At 36.5% G+C, this 17,958-nt stretch overlaps 1 protein-coding gene across 4 annotated transcripts in view; it reads left to right on the forward strand.

Moving 5' to 3' along the window:
* Positions 1 to 2,511, forward strand: part of LOC149143195 (uncharacterized) — a 427,005-nt gene extending 424,494 nt beyond the window's left edge. For all 4 annotated transcript variants that reach the window (XM_089448074.1, XM_089448072.1, XM_089448073.1 and 1 more), the window contains one exon: positions 2,122 to 2,511. The gene's annotated coding sequence lies outside the window, so the exon portion shown is untranslated. The remainder of the gene's footprint in view (positions 1 to 2,121) is intronic.
* The last annotated feature ends 15,447 nt before the right edge of the window (positions 2,512 to 17,958 follow it).

Consider the following 17,958-nt stretch of genomic DNA (forward strand, 5'->3'; position numbering starts at 1 on the left):
AGGCTACTGCACTGCTCCGCGTCAACCTCATTGCGGCTTCTCTGCCTCTCTACGAATGCACTCATTGGATCAGGAAATCTTCCTCCGACTTCACTATCCCTATCCCTCTCTCACTGTTTTGATTTCTCTAGCTCTCTCTGGCAACTGAATGTTGCTACTCAGGAAATTGATCTGCTCATGAAATTGAACTGCATAAGTGATTTCTCCAAGCCCCATTGACTTCTTCTTATAATCCTCTGTCGAGACTTCAACGGCCAAGATTAGATCTTAATTGATGGCTAGGATTAACTTGAAGTTGATCCGTGTGAGTTTCTAGAACATTCACACCATAACTTAATTAATTATAATTAATTACTGATATTCCCTAAGTTTAGACTTAAGAAATATTTAAAAAACGACTAATAATCTAATTAAGTCATTTCTTGGTGGAATTTCCATAAACAATTTATGGGTTTTGGAGATCTCATATATTCTAGCCTCTCCACAAAATTTCGTAGCTAGAACACATCTGACGCAAAATATAACAATACCATCTCACATCGTACATCATTCTCTCTCCATTAACATTTGACACTTGTTTCCACTGTGTGTGCTTTATTGGCCTCCTGCTATCCTAATGGAGTCAAGCATTCAAGGGAAATCATTGGACAGTAAAATATTGTGTTCATATCCCACACCTCTTACCTATAACATGAGTGGCATGCTGCTGTGCTGGTCCTTAAATGGTTTGAAGATCGTTATTGCCAAATGTTGATATAGGAACCATTAGATATATCGTCCGCATTGACATTTTTATGATAATTTGAACTTTTGTGTTAGAAGCAGCTGAAGACAATTGAAATCAATCTAAATTTAATTAATGTTTCAAGTTTCAACTAATTTTGCTTTCGAGAGGAAGCATATGCAGTTGGCTTTATAGTTTATAGGAACCATCGGATATATTGTTCACAATGGCCTTATCATGATAATTCAAACTTTTGTATTAAAAGCAGCTGAAGACTGTTGCAATCAATATAAATTTAACTAATATATCAATCAATTTTGCTCTGAGAAGGAAACACATGCAGTTGGCTTTATAGTTTATGTGCGTCATGATATTTGTTTAGGTACTGCCGACTGCATCAACTTCCATGCAGTTGTAGTTTGTTGATTAGAGAACTTTTCAAATTATATCTGTTTCTTTAGTTATCTAGGGAGTACTGTGTATCTCAACTATCATTATTTCTCATAAAGAAAGTTTTGCTAAAGTTTTGTGTATAACGAGAAACAGTGTGTGGAATATCTAGGCTCAACTATCATTATTTCTCATAAAGAAATTTTTGCTAAAGTTTTGTGTATAACGAGAAACGGTTTGTGGAATATCTAGGCAAAAAGAAAGTAAAACATGTTGAACTTAAACATCATGATTTGCAGATGACTTACATTTACACCTATCTGTTGTGTTCCTTAGTCTCCTCCCATTCTGTTTCTAAACAATGGCAACAAACTTCTTTTGTAGACTGACAATGAAGTTTGTTTGGTGTTCAAAATGCATCACTAACTACTTTAAAAGTTTAAATATCATCCATCCTTATTTAAAGTTTAAAGCAATGTTGCACAACTAGTACTCCTCTGGCTATTGACTCAGCAACTCGTATAAGAATCGGGAATTACCCATATAAGACTCGTATAAAGCTTAGCAAAATAAAATTCCCTTTCTCTCCACCTGATCTCAAAAAAAAGGAAAAAATTTGCTTCCAGGGACTGGTCTTATACGAGTCTGTATGAATTTGATATGAGTCGTATGCAAGTCAACAGGTCAACACAAATCTTATGCGGGTAAGGGTCTTATGTGCGGGTTCTATGCGAGTGACCCATTTCGGCATATGATTCATCAAGACCTGCGAGTCTTGAAGGGTCTTATAAGGGTAGTGCTTCACTGATTTAAAGTAAATTTCAAAAGATGAAAAATAAATCTCAAACATTTTAAAAAAAAGTAGAGGTGGAATGTTCTAGAATTTAAATTTTTGTTTGTAAGGCTATCGTTATATGTGCTACGAAACTCAAATGACATTACTAATCTTTGATTTTTTGTATCCCACATTATTTTCTGACAATGAAACTTCTCAATTTATATTGCAGATTTGGTTGCTCCATATAGACATGCTAGAGTGAATGGTCCATGTCAACTCCTACCAAAGGCTTTGGATGTCTACCTAATCTTTTAGTCAATTTATGTTATCGGGAAGAAATATATGTGCGTCTCATACTTTTCAGGGAGTAAGGTTCACCTCAAGATGTACAAATGTGAAAGAGTGTGGTGGTTATCATGAAAACTTGATTGATGTTTTTCATATATTAGGCCAAGGTTCACAATTTCCAATTTATGTACATATTATTCAAGGGAATCTCAATATTAACAAATGTTCATATAAGAACCATTGGATATACTGTGTACAATGACCTTATCATGATAATCCTAACTTCGGTATTTGAAGCAGCTGAAGGGTATTGCAATGCATCTAAACTTAACTAACGTATCAATTAATTTTGCTTTGTAGTAGAAACACATGTAGTTGGCTTGACAGTTTATGCATATGCTGATATTTGTGTTGGTAGAACTAATTGCACAAGGTACCACGCAATTGTAGTTTGTTTATTAGTGAAGTGTTCAAATTCCATATGTTTATTTAGTTATTTAAGGAGTACATTTTCTGCCTTTTCACTTATTTTATATGAGCAACCATTGCACTCCCACTTTATATTCCACATTATTGTAGATTTGGCTGGCCAGATATAGACATGGAGTGAATAGTCCGTGTCAAATAATCTTTTAGTCAATTTATACCCTTTGGGAAGAGATATACAGGCAAATGTTGCAAGCTTTTCTGGCAGTAAAATTTAACTGAAGATACAAATGTGAAAAATAATGTAGTGGTTATGATGAAGAATTCACTAACGTATTTACATTTGTCATGTCACATTAAGTTCAAAATTTCATTTCAATTTCTGTGCATGTTATTCAAAAAAATGTTTCAATAATAACAAATTTAGTTTTGAAGACTCATTTTATTTTTGCAATCGTGTGATTGATTCAGCATAGGAGCAAGGATTATAGTTGTTTCCATTGAGTGATTACATTATTTAAATGTACTAAAATAGAGTACTCCTAAACTTCTTCTGGTAATCCATTATTACATTGTAAAGAATTCACAACCAACATAAGATTGATATTATTTAATACATACTATACTGTGAAGGTTGGCACGTGAAGTTGAACCAAATTGTTCACTATTAAATCAATGACTTCCATGTCTCATGTAATAGTGGTAAGAATGAACATACCAACATAGAATTTATCCGCTTACTATACTCCATGCAGAACATTATACAAGGATATTTCATTCTAAAGCATTTTATCACACAAAAATTAATTCATCACATGTAAGTTACAATGAGTTCATTTCATTATATAAATTATGCAATGAATTTAAATGTTTTCATCATATAATACTCTTAAAAGAACTTGCATGACATTTTTCCAACTTTTGCATATGGTGGACGACATAATTATAATGATATGATGGTTGAATCCTTGGATTTAGTTTAATTAACCATATCAAGTTGTGCACTATATATGCAATTACAAAGTTCATAACTATTAAGAAATGTTGGAGTTAAATGATCTATGATTTATGATGGAATTGTTAAAATTGAAAACCTTTGAATATCAAGAACCAACATGATTACTTGTTACATTGATTAAAACATGCATTCAGTAGTAATCCTTTAGATTAGTTAACCTAGAACCTTTAAGTATTCATTCAACCTTGGTTGAAATTGAAGAGTATTGGAAAATTAGGACAACATCATGATGTTGAAATTATATAGCATGTGTAGTAGAATACAGTTTTCCGATTTGATAATTACTTCTTAATGATTTTCAACCAATATTTCTAATGCCATTGATATCATTGAATAATTACACAGAAATCCTCAACTGTAAATGCAGTAGAAACAATAAAGGTCGTAGAAAGACAACCATGGACAATAGACACAATATTTTTACCCTAGGAAACTCAACCTTGGGAGAAAACCCAACAATGAGGAGAAATTGTCTTTTCAGCAAGGTTTACAAATCAGAAATTTGTGCCAACTTACAAATCAAAATACCAATGACACTTGGTCAAAAGTTGTTGCTAGTCAAACCAGTGAAATTCAACTCAAAAATTGGTCAACTGCGATCAATGGTTTGTGGTCAACTCTTGTGGTCAAACCTGCACATGTGGCTTGTGGTCAATGCTCGTCAAAATAGGTCAAATAGTATATGGTCAAGTCAGTAACTTATCTTACACATGTGATTGGTCATGTTGTTGGTCAAACTCGATCAAGCTCTCACATGTGTGGCCTCTAAGATAGATGGAAATTATAATGATGATCTTTAGCAAACAGTGTGCTCCTTAGCCGAATTTCTCCTCCATTAGAAAAGATTGAATGAGCTTGCTCTCTTCACATGCTTATCTATTTATATAGAGCACTAATGTTGTGTGGAAACCCATTAAGAGGCACCTCATCACAAGAAACCCCTTCACTTATGGACCTCACATTACAACTCAACATTAGAATAGAATTATTTATTGCACTAATTGGTAAAAAACAACATTAGATAAATAAACCAAACTCGCTCTATAAAAACTAGATCACTTGATCCTGGAGCAAGTAATGTCAACATTATGGGCCAATTTTTGCTAGCCAAATCAGCGTGGCCCGATAGGAGAAAGATTGCTCCTGGGCCATGTTGAAAATTGTAACTAGGTTCTGTCTTCATAATGACCTAATTGTAATCATGACATTGTATATTCTTTATGAAGAAAGAAAAAAAAATTATATTTTATTTTGGAGTATGGGTTTCATACTAAGTTTGAGTCAAAATCATGTTGTTCATGCTTTTAGGTTTTCTAGGATAAAGAATAATATTGGTCATGTGTCATAGTCTCATTTGGACTCATTGTAATAAAAAAATATATTTATTTTATCAAGAAAAAATCATTTTGTATTTCAAGACCAAGTTGACCCAAGAGCATATCAAGTTGGTCGAAGGGAGGGCTATTCAACGCCTCAAGAAGGCTATAAATACAAGGAGCTCGACCTCATTTGGAGCACTCACAAATCACGAGTTCGATCTACAATAGCGAAGGAGAAGAGCAAGAAAGATGAGGAAAAGAAGGAAGAACCAAAGTTTCTTGGGCTATCTCTCTCTCTCTTTGTCCACATGTGCGAAGCTAGGGTTTTTGTGAAGTTGTAGTTACGAGAGGCTGAAATTGCAAGGCCGAAACTCTAAGGAGTAGTTGTAGTAGGTCAAAGTTTGGAAGTTGCCTCGGAGAATATCTTGTTGGGGCTAACTTGGTGTTTGGTAGGATTGTTGGCCTTAGTCTTTGGTTTTGGAAGTCCCTTTGTAAGTAGATTCTAAAGAAGAAGAGAGGCATTTTTTGGGTTTTCCCCTTGGAGGGATTTTTCCTTGGCTTGGAGCCTATATCTTGTGTACTTTGTCTTTTTGTGATCTTCATTGTTTTGGTAATTGTTGGATGAACAAATATCTAATAAAGTAATAAAAGGCCAACTCATATCACAAGTAATTATCAAGTTAAGAAAAATCATCTATAATACATAAGTCTCATGATTTTCCAACATGGTATCAAAGCTAAGGTGCAAGAAGGAGACTGAAGATCACATCTTAGTTGGCACTATGGCAAGGGTTATAAGGAAGGGTTTCAAGTTTCTTGGAAATATTGCTACATCTATCAAGGATTGTCTATTGAAGATCATCTCCAAGCTCACAAAGGAAGTAGTAGATGAAAGTTTGTTCTCTACTTTATCTGACACTTTCAAGGACGAATGTATGGGTTCTTGACAGTAGTGCCTCTAGACATATGATGAGAGAAAGCAGTCAACTTCAATCCATATCTAAATGAAACTCCTCTCCTTCAATCGAGCTTGGAGACAAGAAGAGCTATCTAGTGAAATGTTGAAATATGTAATTAGGTTCGGTATTCATAATGACATATGTAATCATGATTTTATGTAAAGAGAGAAATAAATTTATTATTGTTGTTCTTGAGGCATGAGTTTCATGCTAAAGGGAAATTTACTTTTATGTCAAGAACCCATTGAGTGCTTCTAAGGCTTGTCATTTTAGTCTACAAGTCAATTGAGTCATTGTCATGGATTGAAGACCCATTTGGGCATGTTACATATTGTAAAGGAAAATTTATTTGAGTCAAAGTAGAGTCAAAAGACCCTCCAAGCCCTGGTCATGGTGCAAAGATCAAGTCAGCCTTCATGAATTGCAAGTCGGCCTAGCTAGAAGGACAAGTCGACCTATTGGATAGTTGAGAAGCCTATAGAAAGGAGCACTCGGCATCATTCAAGTACACACTCACTCAAGCATCAAGAAGTTCAATCAAGATAGAATAAGAAGCCTAATACCTAGCGTAGGAAAGGAGAAAGAAGGAAAGGAAGAACAAAGCACTTTAGGGATTGTTTTTGGGTTGTATTACTCCACATGTGTGAAAGCTAGGGCATCATCTTATGGTAGCAAATACTGAATCACAGTCACTCCAAGAGAGTCGAAGTTTTGGGTCAAAGGAAATCTCCCTTGTAGATCGAGTTGATAAGGAGGTCTCATCTCAAGCGAAGGAGAAAGAAGGACATAATCTCCATCATTAACTCACACGTGTCACCCAGGGTTTCTGTAGAAGAAACCATTGGAGGTCGAAGTTGCAGAAGAATTTGTTGGGGGGTTGAAATTGCAGAAGAATTTGTTGGGGGCTGAAGTTGCAGAGGAATTCGCTGGAGGTCGAAATTGCAGAACTTGCTAGAGGGAAGGCTTGTCAAAGAAGAAATGTTTGACTTGGTCTTGGAGGGCCTTGGTTAAGGGTCATAGGTCTTGGAATTTGTCAATTGAAGTTCTATAAGAAGAAAAGAATTCTTGTGGGTTTTCCTCTCAAGTGGAGAGGTTTTCGCCCTAGCTGATCGCCTACATCTTGTGTCTTCTTGTCTTATTATTCTTTATGGTTTGGTAGTTGTTTGAGGAACACTAAATATAATCAAGTGAAAGAAGGAGATAATTAAGTAAAGTAAAAATATATCGCAAGCAATTATCAAAGAAATAAAAATCACCTATCTTGTTGCCCCTAGATTTCTCAACATGAAAGAGATTGGAGCTCGAGTATGGTGGACGTACTCACCTAAACAATATTCTATATGTTCTAGGTTTGAATAAGAACTTACTTTCTATTTATTTTCTAGAGGATAAGGGTGATAGAGTTGCTTTTGTTGATGGTACGGTTTTGGTTTGGGGTAAGGGCTCTAGTATTGATAATGCTGGGGTGATTGGGATTCCTGAGGGGACATTATATAGGCTCTTTACACCTCTATCTCATGCCCTAGTCCACTTGGATGTGAGTCCTTCTAAACCATGGCATAGAAGGTATGGACACCTTCATTATAAGCTTTCTCCATCTCTAAGTCAAATGGTCAATGGCATCCTCGAATTGATGGAAGAACATGAAGGGCCCTGTAAGGGATGTGCTCTAGGCAATAACATGAAAAAACCATTTTCAAGAAGTGATACCAGATCTAAGTAAGCTTTAGATCTCATACATTCATATGTATGTGGACATATGGCAGTTAAGTCTCTTGGTGGGCATCAATGTTATGGAATCTTCATTGATGATTTCTCAAGGAAGACTTGGTTATACCTTTTCAAGAACAAGGATGAGGTATTCGAAAAGTTTCAAGCATTCAAGAAGTACGTGGAGAACCTAACCGATAGAAATATCAAGACTCTGAGGTCAGACAATGGTGGAGAATACAACTCCAAAAAGCTTATATATTTTTGCAAGGAAGTTGGGATCAAGAAAGAGCTTATCATTCCTCTAATCATGAACATAATAGTGTGGTTGAAAGAAAGAATAGAACAATTGAATAATGTGTCAGGGCCATGCTTCATGATCAAGATCTCCCTCAATTCCTATGGGGAGAATCATGTATGACAGTTGTTTACTTGCAGAACCGAAGTCCTCACAAAGCCCTGAACAACACAACTCTGGAAGAAGCATTTACAAGAAAGAAGCCGAGTGTGGATCACCTTCAAATATTTGGATGTCCCGTGTATATTCATATACTTAAGGACAAGAGAAAGAAGTTAGATCCTACTAGTCTAAAGGGCATCTTTGTTGGGTATAGTGCTTCATCAAAGGTGTATAGAATCTATGTTAAGGAGGATCATATAATTGAAGTAAGCAGGGATGTCATCTTTGATGAGAGCATAGCTTACAAGAAATCAAAGGATATTTTGGTTGACTTTGATGAAGAAGAGATACCTATCTTTTAAGATATCTCAAGGGACAATGATGGTCAAGATCATAAATATGCTCAAGAAGATGTTGAAGGTCCAAGTGAGCCTATACAACAAGTGATTGTTCCATAAAATCAAAAGAAGTTTGCTTGATTGAGAACTACTCTATAAGAAGCAGAGGAACATATGGCATCAAGGACCTTTAGGGAAAGTAAAATACCAAAGAGTTATTCTAGGTATGTTTCATATATGACAAATCTTATTGAAGCATAACCTTTCTCCTATGAAGCTGCAGCGAAACATCAAGAGTGGAGGAATGCAACGCAAGAAGAATACTTATCCATAATTAAAAATGATGTTTGGGAGATTGTCCCTAGGTCAAGTGACAAGTCCATAGTCACTTCAAAATGGATTTACAAAAGTACGTTGCATATGGGAGATTTTATAAATACAAAGCAGGGTTTCTAGCAAGAGGCTTCTCATAGAAAGAAGGGATTAATTACGAGGAAACTTTTGCTCCCACAACTAGATATACAACAATAAGATCGTTTCTTTTGTTGGCTACTACTATGGGATGGAACATCCATCAAATGGACGTCAAGATAGATTTCCTGAATGGGACCATTGATGAGGAGGTTTACATTGAGCATCCTTGAGGATTTGAAATAAATCTGAGGGAGACTCATGTCTGTAGGTTGAAGAAAGCTCTATATGACTTAAAGCAAACACCTAGAGCTTGGTATGCAAGAATGAATGCATACCTATTGAGACTTGGTTTTAGCAAGAGTAATATAGATCCTAACATATATATCAATGTGGTCCACGGTGAACCAGTCATCATACTCTTGTACTTGGATGATCTACTGGTCACAATTGTAGAGCATCGGATCCAGGATTGCAAGAAGCAGTTAGCATTCGAGTTCGATATGAAGGATCTTGGGATTATGCATTATTACTTGGGAATAGAAGTATGGCAGAAGTCAGGTGAGATATATCTTGGTCAAAGTAAATATGTGATCAAGATACCTCAGAAGTTTGGCATGATGGATATCAAGCCTATGATGACTCCTATGATTACCAATCTAAAGATGTTGAGGAGTTCAGGGTCTAGTCCAGTGGGTCCTACATGCTACGGACAGTTGATTGGGTCCTTGATGTATCTTGAAAATACAAGCACAGACATTTGTTTTGTAGTGAATGTCCTCATTCAGTTTCAGATGGAGCCAAAACATGATCATTGGATTGCAGGCAAGCATATCCCAAGATATCTACGTGGAACTATACATCATTGCCTTCGTTATATTAGTAATGAAATCCAACTCATAGGATATATAGATTCAAATTGGGGTGCCAGTGAGACAGTCGGAAGATGCACAACAAGTGGATGCTTCAGCCTAGGATCTTCCATGGTCTCATGGATGAGAAGAAAGCAAGATATTGTTTCTTTGAATAGTGTCAAAGTTGAATATGTTGTTGCAAGCGAAGTTTGTTGGGGAGTAGTTTGACTCATAAAGTTATTATCAAACTTGTTTGAAGGACCACTTAGCCCTACATGGATACATTGTGATAATGAAAGTTTCATAATATTAACAAAAGACCTGGTGTTTCATGCTAGGATAAAGCATATAAATAATAAGTACCACTACATTAGAAGCTTGGTACGAGATGGGGTCGTGGAGCTACATTATCTACTTACAGATGACTAGGTAGTAGACATACTAACTAAAGCGTTACCAAATAAGAAGATGGATTACCTTATAGGTAAGCTTGGTTTGGTGGACATCTCCTCCTTAACTGAGAGGGAGTGATGTCAAAAAGTTTTTGTCTTTATGGGTCATGGACTATACCAAGACTAATAATCATAAGTCTTAGTGAAGGCAATAAAGAAGAATGGAGTCTGGAGGATTGGATAAGTATCTTATATTGGGACTTTTTATGGGTTTTATAATCCAGGGAAATAAGTTGATTGACCGATACTCTTTGAGTATGAGGTAGGGCATACAAGATAAGAGTAGTCGAAGATGATCGATATTCTTTGAGGATTCAGGATTGGAAATCCAAGATAATAATAGTCCTAAAAGGACACACCCGGTGAACATCTAGATGGGGTATGTGCCTTAGAGTTAGTGTGGAAACTCACATAAATCCTCGCAGCATAATGCTCTCGAACAAGGATGAGCTTGTCTAATTAAGGCCCTCAAGGACAATGTTGGTTATGATAAAGATGTTTGACACAGATGGCTTATCAATCTGACTCTTCTTATGATAATGCCACAAGATTGAGTGATTTGGATTGGATCATTATATTTTTTGTCATCTATCTTGATGCATTCGGAGTGGAAAAAGTGAAGAAATCAGCTCATGGGACCGTTTTTTACCGACGGGACCCAGTTTGGCAAAACGGGGTATAAAACTTTCTAGAAGTGTTTTGAGGCATTAAACAATGTTTTTTTAGGGTACAAAATTGTCGCATTAGCGTAGGACTTTTTCATGTTATTCTACACACAGATATTTCCAACGGCGCAAGAAGTGCATCAATCAGAGTCTATATGAAAAAGTTATGTCACTCGGAATTTTACCTTCATGTTTTCACCACCATGGTTCGAAAGGATGTCTCGTTAGCCCCCATTATTCATGGAAAAGGGGATATCCATGAAATTGTGATGTAAAAGACTCTAGAAGAGTCTATATTGTAACTATGGTTAAGAGTTGAGGTAGTCCAACTTAACCACTAGTAAGCTATCGGGTTGTGTTATAATCAGGTCACTAGAAGGAAGAGGCATTCCATTTTTTCGAGTGTATTTGTTCCATAGTTTGGAAAAAAAAGCCAAGATGGATAGCAGGTAGAGCACACACATAGGATTTGTGCAATGTAGCAGCCCACGGACCTCGGGCCATATTTCTTTGTACTTGCAGTGAGATTTCCAGACAGAAAAAGAGAGCAGAGTGGCCTCACCTTCCAGTGGGGTTTTCTCCTAAAAAAAGTTTCTCGAAGCATATCTTGTGTCTTATGTGTGTGTGTGCTTTTAATTTTTTGTTCTCTATTTTTTTTATAATTTCCATTCGCATGCATGCACTAATTACAATAAAATCTACAGATCTAGAAATTTAATAAAACTGTAATAGTGTAGAATTTTAGATTTTTAGTATAATATTATCAAATTTGTTGTGACTAACTGCCAAGTGGAATATCCACGATAGTTTATGGATCATTGAGATTCCTTGTACCATGTAATGGAGTGTTGAAAATTGTAACTAGCTCTGATCTTCATAATGACCTAATTGTAACCATGACATTGTTTATTCTTTATGAAGAAAGAAAGAAAGAAAAAGAAATTATATTTTATTTTGGAGTATGGGTTTCATACTCAAGTTTGAGTCAAAAGTATGTTCTTCATGTTTTTAGGTTTTCTAGGTCTTTCTAGGATAGATAATAATATTGGTCATGTGTCATAGTCTCATTTGGACTCATTGTAATATAGAAAGATATTCATTTTATCAAGAAAAAACCATTTTTCATCCCAAGACCAAGTCCGCCCAAGAGCATATCAAGTCAACCTAAGGGAGCGCTATTTAACCCCTCAAGAAGGCTATAAATACAAGGAGCTCGACCTCATTTGGAGCACTCATCACGAGTTCGATCTGCAACAACAAAGGAGATGAAGAGCAAGAAAGATGAGTAAAAGAAGGAAGAATCAAAGTTTATTGGGCTAGATCTCTCTCTCTCTCTCTCTCTTTCCGCACATACGAATATAGGGTTTCTGTGAAGTTGCAGTTGCAGGAGGGCCGAAATTCTAAGGAGCAGTTATAAGGCTGAAATTTTGGGATGAAGTTGCAGTAGGTCGAAGTTTGGAAGTTGCCTTGGAGAAGATCTTGTTGGGGGTTGACTTGGTTCTTGGTAGGGTTGTTGGCTTTGGTCTTTGGGTCTTGTAAGTCTCTTTGTAAGAAATTTCTAAAGAAGAAGAGAAGAATTTCTTTGGGATTTCCTCTTGGAGGGGTTTTTCCCTGGCTTGAATCCAATATCTTGTGTACTTTATCTCGTTGTGATCTTCGTTGTTTTGGTAATTTCTTTAAGAACAAAGATATAATAAAGTAATAAAAGGCCAACTCATATCACAAGTAATTATCAAGTTAAGGAAAATCATCTATAATACATAAGTCTTCTGATTTTCCAATAGGCCATTCATTTCTATCCAAATCAGCATGGCCCCATGGGTGAATGTATCATTCCTGCCTAGTCAAATCAGTGTGACCCCATGGGAGAATGTCTTCCTGGTGCTGAAAAAACATCAACACTCCCTCTCAACGAGGGAGACATTTTGCATCATGCCCAACTTGTTTTTGAAGTACACAAACTTCCCCTTAGATAGAGGCTTGGTGAGAATGTCTGCAATCTGCTCATCTGTGGATATATACTAGAGCTTCGCTGCTCCCTTCTACACCATGTCTCAGATGAAGTGATATTTGATCTCAATGTGCTTTGACCTGTAATGAAATACTAGATTCTCTGAAAGCTTGACACATTTTTTATTATCACAATATATCGTGGTGGTCTCTAACACCTAATCAAATAGCCTTGCAAGCAACTTCTGAAGCCACACTACTTCCTAACTTGTGGCATTGGTTGCGATATAATCTGCTTCTACTATACTAAGTGCAAAAGAAGTATGCTTCTTGCTAAACTTGGATGTCATGGTTGATCCAAATATGAAGCAGGAACCTGAGGTGCTCTTTCTATCCACTACACTCCTAGCCCAATCAGAATCAGTATATATGTGCAGTGTCACTTCACCACCTAAGACATATCTCAGACCATATCCAACTATACCATGCAGGTACCTCAATACATGCTTTGTTGAAACCTAATGTACATGCCTCGGGTCAACTGTAAACTAGCTTAGGGTGCTCACTGCAAAGAAAATATATCGCTTGGTGTTAACCAGGTATATCAAGGATTTAATTAAAGGCTTGTACTAGTGGGATCCACCAAATTTGAATCTGAAGCAGAATCACGCAGATTCTTCCAATTTGTCACCAAAGGTGTAGTCATGGACTTGCAGTCCATCATACCGAATCTCCTCAAGATTTTAATTGTGTACTTCCCTTTCCCAATGAAGATCTCACCTGGTCTCTACGATGCCTCCAATCCCAAGAAATAATGCATAAATCCATTATCCTTCATCTCAAACTCAGAAGCCAACTCCCTCTTGCACCCAATAATGAGCCTCTCTTCCCCAGTAAGGAACAAATCATCAAAATTCAACACCAAGTCAAATGATCACTATAAACAAACATGAAGTAAAGGTCAGGATCCACATCACTCATGGTGAAGCCCAAACTCATCAATTATCCATTAACCCTGGAATATCATGCACTGGGTGCCTGCTTGAGTCCGTACAAATCCTTCCTCAATATGCAAACATGGGACTGTTTCCCATGTATCACAAATCCCTAAGGTTGCTTTATGTACACTTCTTCCTCAATCACACCATTGAGTTGCATAGCTTTTACATCCATCTGTTGTAACCTCCAACCCATAACTAAAGCAATAGAAACAATAATCTTGATGGAAGTGTACTTGGTGACTGGAGCAGAAGTCTCCTCATAATCCTCTCCCTATTTCTAGGAAAACCCTCTCACTGCAAACCTCGGTTTGTACTTCTTGATGTTTCCATCTGTTGCATGCTTTATCTTATAGATCCAATTGGAAGTCATTATTGACTTCCCCTTTGGTCTCGAAACTATCTCCCACACATCATTCTTCATGATGGATTGATACTCCTCCATCATGGCATCCATCCAAACCCATTGGCGTGTTGCCTCCTCATTACTAGAAGGTTCAAAATCAATGATGGGGCTCATCGATGCCATATAACTTGAGAACCTATGTGGTCACTTTCTCTCCCTGAAAGTACCATTGGGAGATGCATGCCTTTGTGCATCCTACAAAGTGTCACGAAGCCATGCTGGCCTCTTCCTGGTCAGTGCAACATCTCTAGGAAGGTCCACTGGCTCTGCTAGCTCTACTGAATTCTCATGAAAATTTGAAGGATGTATAAAAGGACTATATCCTTTGGAGCCTTCTTCTCCTCACTACCAATCTTATGAGACTCTCTAGGCCTCCTAAAGGCTACCTCCTCAACATCCTGACTAACCTCAATCTGACATTGTCCTAGAATGTAGATATTGTAAGCCTTCGAAGTCTCATTGTATCCAATAAAAGTACCCTTCTTCCTAGAAGGTTCTAACTTCCACCTCTTCTCCTTGGGAATATGGGTGTATACTAGACAACTAAGGATCCTCAAATGACTGACCTCTAGCTTCACTCTAGTCAATGCCTCCTTAGGAATCTTGTCCTCCAATATCTGATGAGGACTCTTGTTTTGAACATAAACTACCATGTTGGATGCCTTTTCCCATAAGAACATGGGTAAATCTTGATCATGAATCACTACCTTGAAAGCCTCCACAATGGACTTGTTCTTCCTTTCTACAACCCCATTTTGTTGAGGGTTATAAGGAACTATCCACTTCCTCTTGATCCCTAGGCTCCTTGCAAAAATCACTGAAGTCCTTGGAAGTTTACTCTTCTACATTATCTGACCTAAAAACCTTGATCTTCTTCCTTGTCAAGTTATCTACATAAGCCTTGAACTGTTGGAACCTTCTAAAGACCTCATCCTTGATCTTCATGAAGTAGATCCATGTCTTTCGAGAGAAATAATCAATAAATTTCACATAGTACAAGAAGCCACCCAAAGTTGATACTATCATTGATCTACATACATATGAATGTACTAGATCAAAGATCCTCTTGGACCTACTATCATTGCTCAAAATAAATCCCTTGGAATTATTCCCAAGTGCACAACCCTTGAAAACACCCTCATGCTTTTCCTAGAGCTATGGAAGACCTGTAACCGTCTTCCTCAATGTTGGAAAATCCTTGTAATGCAGGTGAGAAAATATTTGATGCCATAACTCGCATAAACTAATATTGTCGTGTACCAATCCTTGGGTTGGATGTCCTAACAATATGTATAGTCATCCCTCTCAAACTCCAATCACTCATGATAAGTCTATACTCGAGCCCGTAGGCCATACAAGAATCTATCCTTCTACAAATGCAACTTTGTAACATCTATACTCCAATGCTGAAACAGAGAGCAGGTTCTTCTTCATTTATAGTACAAATAATACATCTCTCATGTATAGATAATCTCTGGACTCCAACTGAAACGACGTTGTCCCAACTCCTTTCACTGCATAGGCATCATCTCCAAGTTCCACCTTCAATGTGGAGTCCTTCTCTATCAAATCTATGAGAGAATCTCATGAACCTATCATGTGCCTAGAAGTAGCATTGTCCACCAACCAAATATCACTGTTATCTATAATATTTCTTGTAAGAGTGGAGACGAAGAAATATTATTTCCGAAGTCCATCTACAATCTCATCAAGTTTAGATTCCTTTTTCTTCTTCTATGATAGATACTTTTTCCAACCAAATATCACTACTATCTATAATATTTCCTGTAAGAGTGGAGACAAAGAAATATTATTTCCGAAGTCCATCTACAATCTCATCAAGTTTAGATTCCTTTGTCTTCTTCTATGGTAGATACTCATCATCCTCATCAACATCGACTATTGATGCTTGTTGGTTTCCCTTGCTTTTATTCTAAGGACACTTGGGAGGCATAGTGACTAAATGTATGAAACTTGAACCATTTGATCTTTGAAATATCCTTCTTCTTATGTTCTTAAACTGGAGCTGATCTTCCACCTATATTTTTCTTATCAACATTTCTTTTTCCTTTTCATTTCCTTGCATGAGTTGCAACGACTTGAGTTTCATCATCCTAAGGTATCTACAAGTTGTTCTTGGACAACAATCTAGCCTCCTCTTGGACACAATTATTCCAAATCTAATCAAACTTGGGCAGCTCATTTCGTGCACAAATACCTTGTACAAATGGATCCCATGAAGAAGGAAATCCATTAAGAGTCATTGTAACAAGCTTTGTATCATCAATGGTATCTCTAATGGATCTAAGTTGATCTTTCAACTAAGAGAATCTCATGAGATAAGTGGCAGTTGAAACTGATATGGGCATCATGATACTACGAAGTTGATGCCTTAAGGCTAATTTCCCGCTTGTGTTATTACTCCTAAACAATCCCACCAACATCATACATCTCTTTAGCAGTATTCAACTCAACAATATTTGGAATCAAGTGATCCTTGATGGAATCTATCAAGATCCTTTTAGAATTTTGCTTCATTATTCTTATGCTTGGCTTTCTCCTCAGTATTTGCTAGTTCGAAGACATTTTCTTTCTCCTCGCATGCTTTTTTATTCATATATATATCTAATGTTGTGTGGAGATCTTGTTGAAGGTTGGAACTTGACTTCCTCAACATCGGGGAACACCACCCGATCGGGAGCTTAAAGCAACTCTGTTTCTGTTGAAATTGGTGGGTCCAACTAGATATAAAGGGACCAACTTCCCGTTTTAAAGAGATTTAATATAGTAGCAAAATGAAAATAGATGAAATGATTTTATAGCTAATGATAAAATTATTACATAAACTTATTCTACTTATTTCTTGGGATAGTACATCTTTGTATGTCATTCAAAGAAATATTTCACAAAATATATAACAATATAGATCATTCAATACTTTGATGAAAAGAAAAACATATATGATAAACTAAATTAATTAAATAGTTAATTAATTTAGTTGGTTAAAACTCAATGACATAAAAGATCTCGTTATCTCATACATAATCAGAAATCATTCAATCATGCACATCAATAGTGATAATCACTTATTGTTTTCAAAGCATTTATATAACGAAATAACGCATAAGAGATTCACTATCTAATTCAATAATACATAACGATAACATAAAGATAATAGTACCCAATGCATTAGCACTCTTATGAAAAATATAACCTTCATGCTCAGCTTCTCAATTAGATAACTTTGGATCAAACAATAGTGCAAGTTCAAAGTTTTCTTCTCAAAATTTTGGACCCCTTTCTAAATGCATGAAAGGGGTTTAAATAACCTATTAATATTACAAAAATAGTAAACTTAAAATAAAAGTCTTCAAAAAAGCTTCAACAAACTAAGCTAAGATAAAGGACAAAAATAGTGATATGTTGTAACAAGAACTCATGACTATGCTTTAGATTGATTTTCCATCTTCTCTCTGAGATTATATATGTCTGTGAGCGGCTTCATCTGGGGGGGATGTACCGGTCGCATGCGCATTTGTCTTGTAAAAACTTCATCACTAAGCGCTGGAAGAAATTGTATTGTGGCATTTGATAGACACCTCAACACGAACCATTGACTATGGGGCTTCACTAGAAAATGCCAATAACTTTCAAGGTTTGCTTGTGAGAAAGTCTAAATGTCTTGAACCTTCCTTTTAGATGTTTCCTACCAAGATTGTTTTAAAGCTTTGACATCTAGAAAGGTGTCCTTTGGGAATTCCTAAATTAGATTGGCTTGCAATAATGTATCTATAATGTATTTGGTGAAATTTGAGGCAAGATTTTTGGCTCTGATAATAGCCATTTCTGCTCGTTTCATTTTGATGTCCCAG

This window comes from Pinus tabuliformis, chromosome X, assembly GCF_031772625.1.
Source record: "Pinus tabuliformis cultivar Carrire ecotype Pingquan chromosome X, CPIR1, whole genome shotgun sequence".
Taxonomy (NCBI): Eukaryota; Viridiplantae; Streptophyta; class Pinopsida; order Pinales; family Pinaceae; genus Pinus; species Pinus tabuliformis.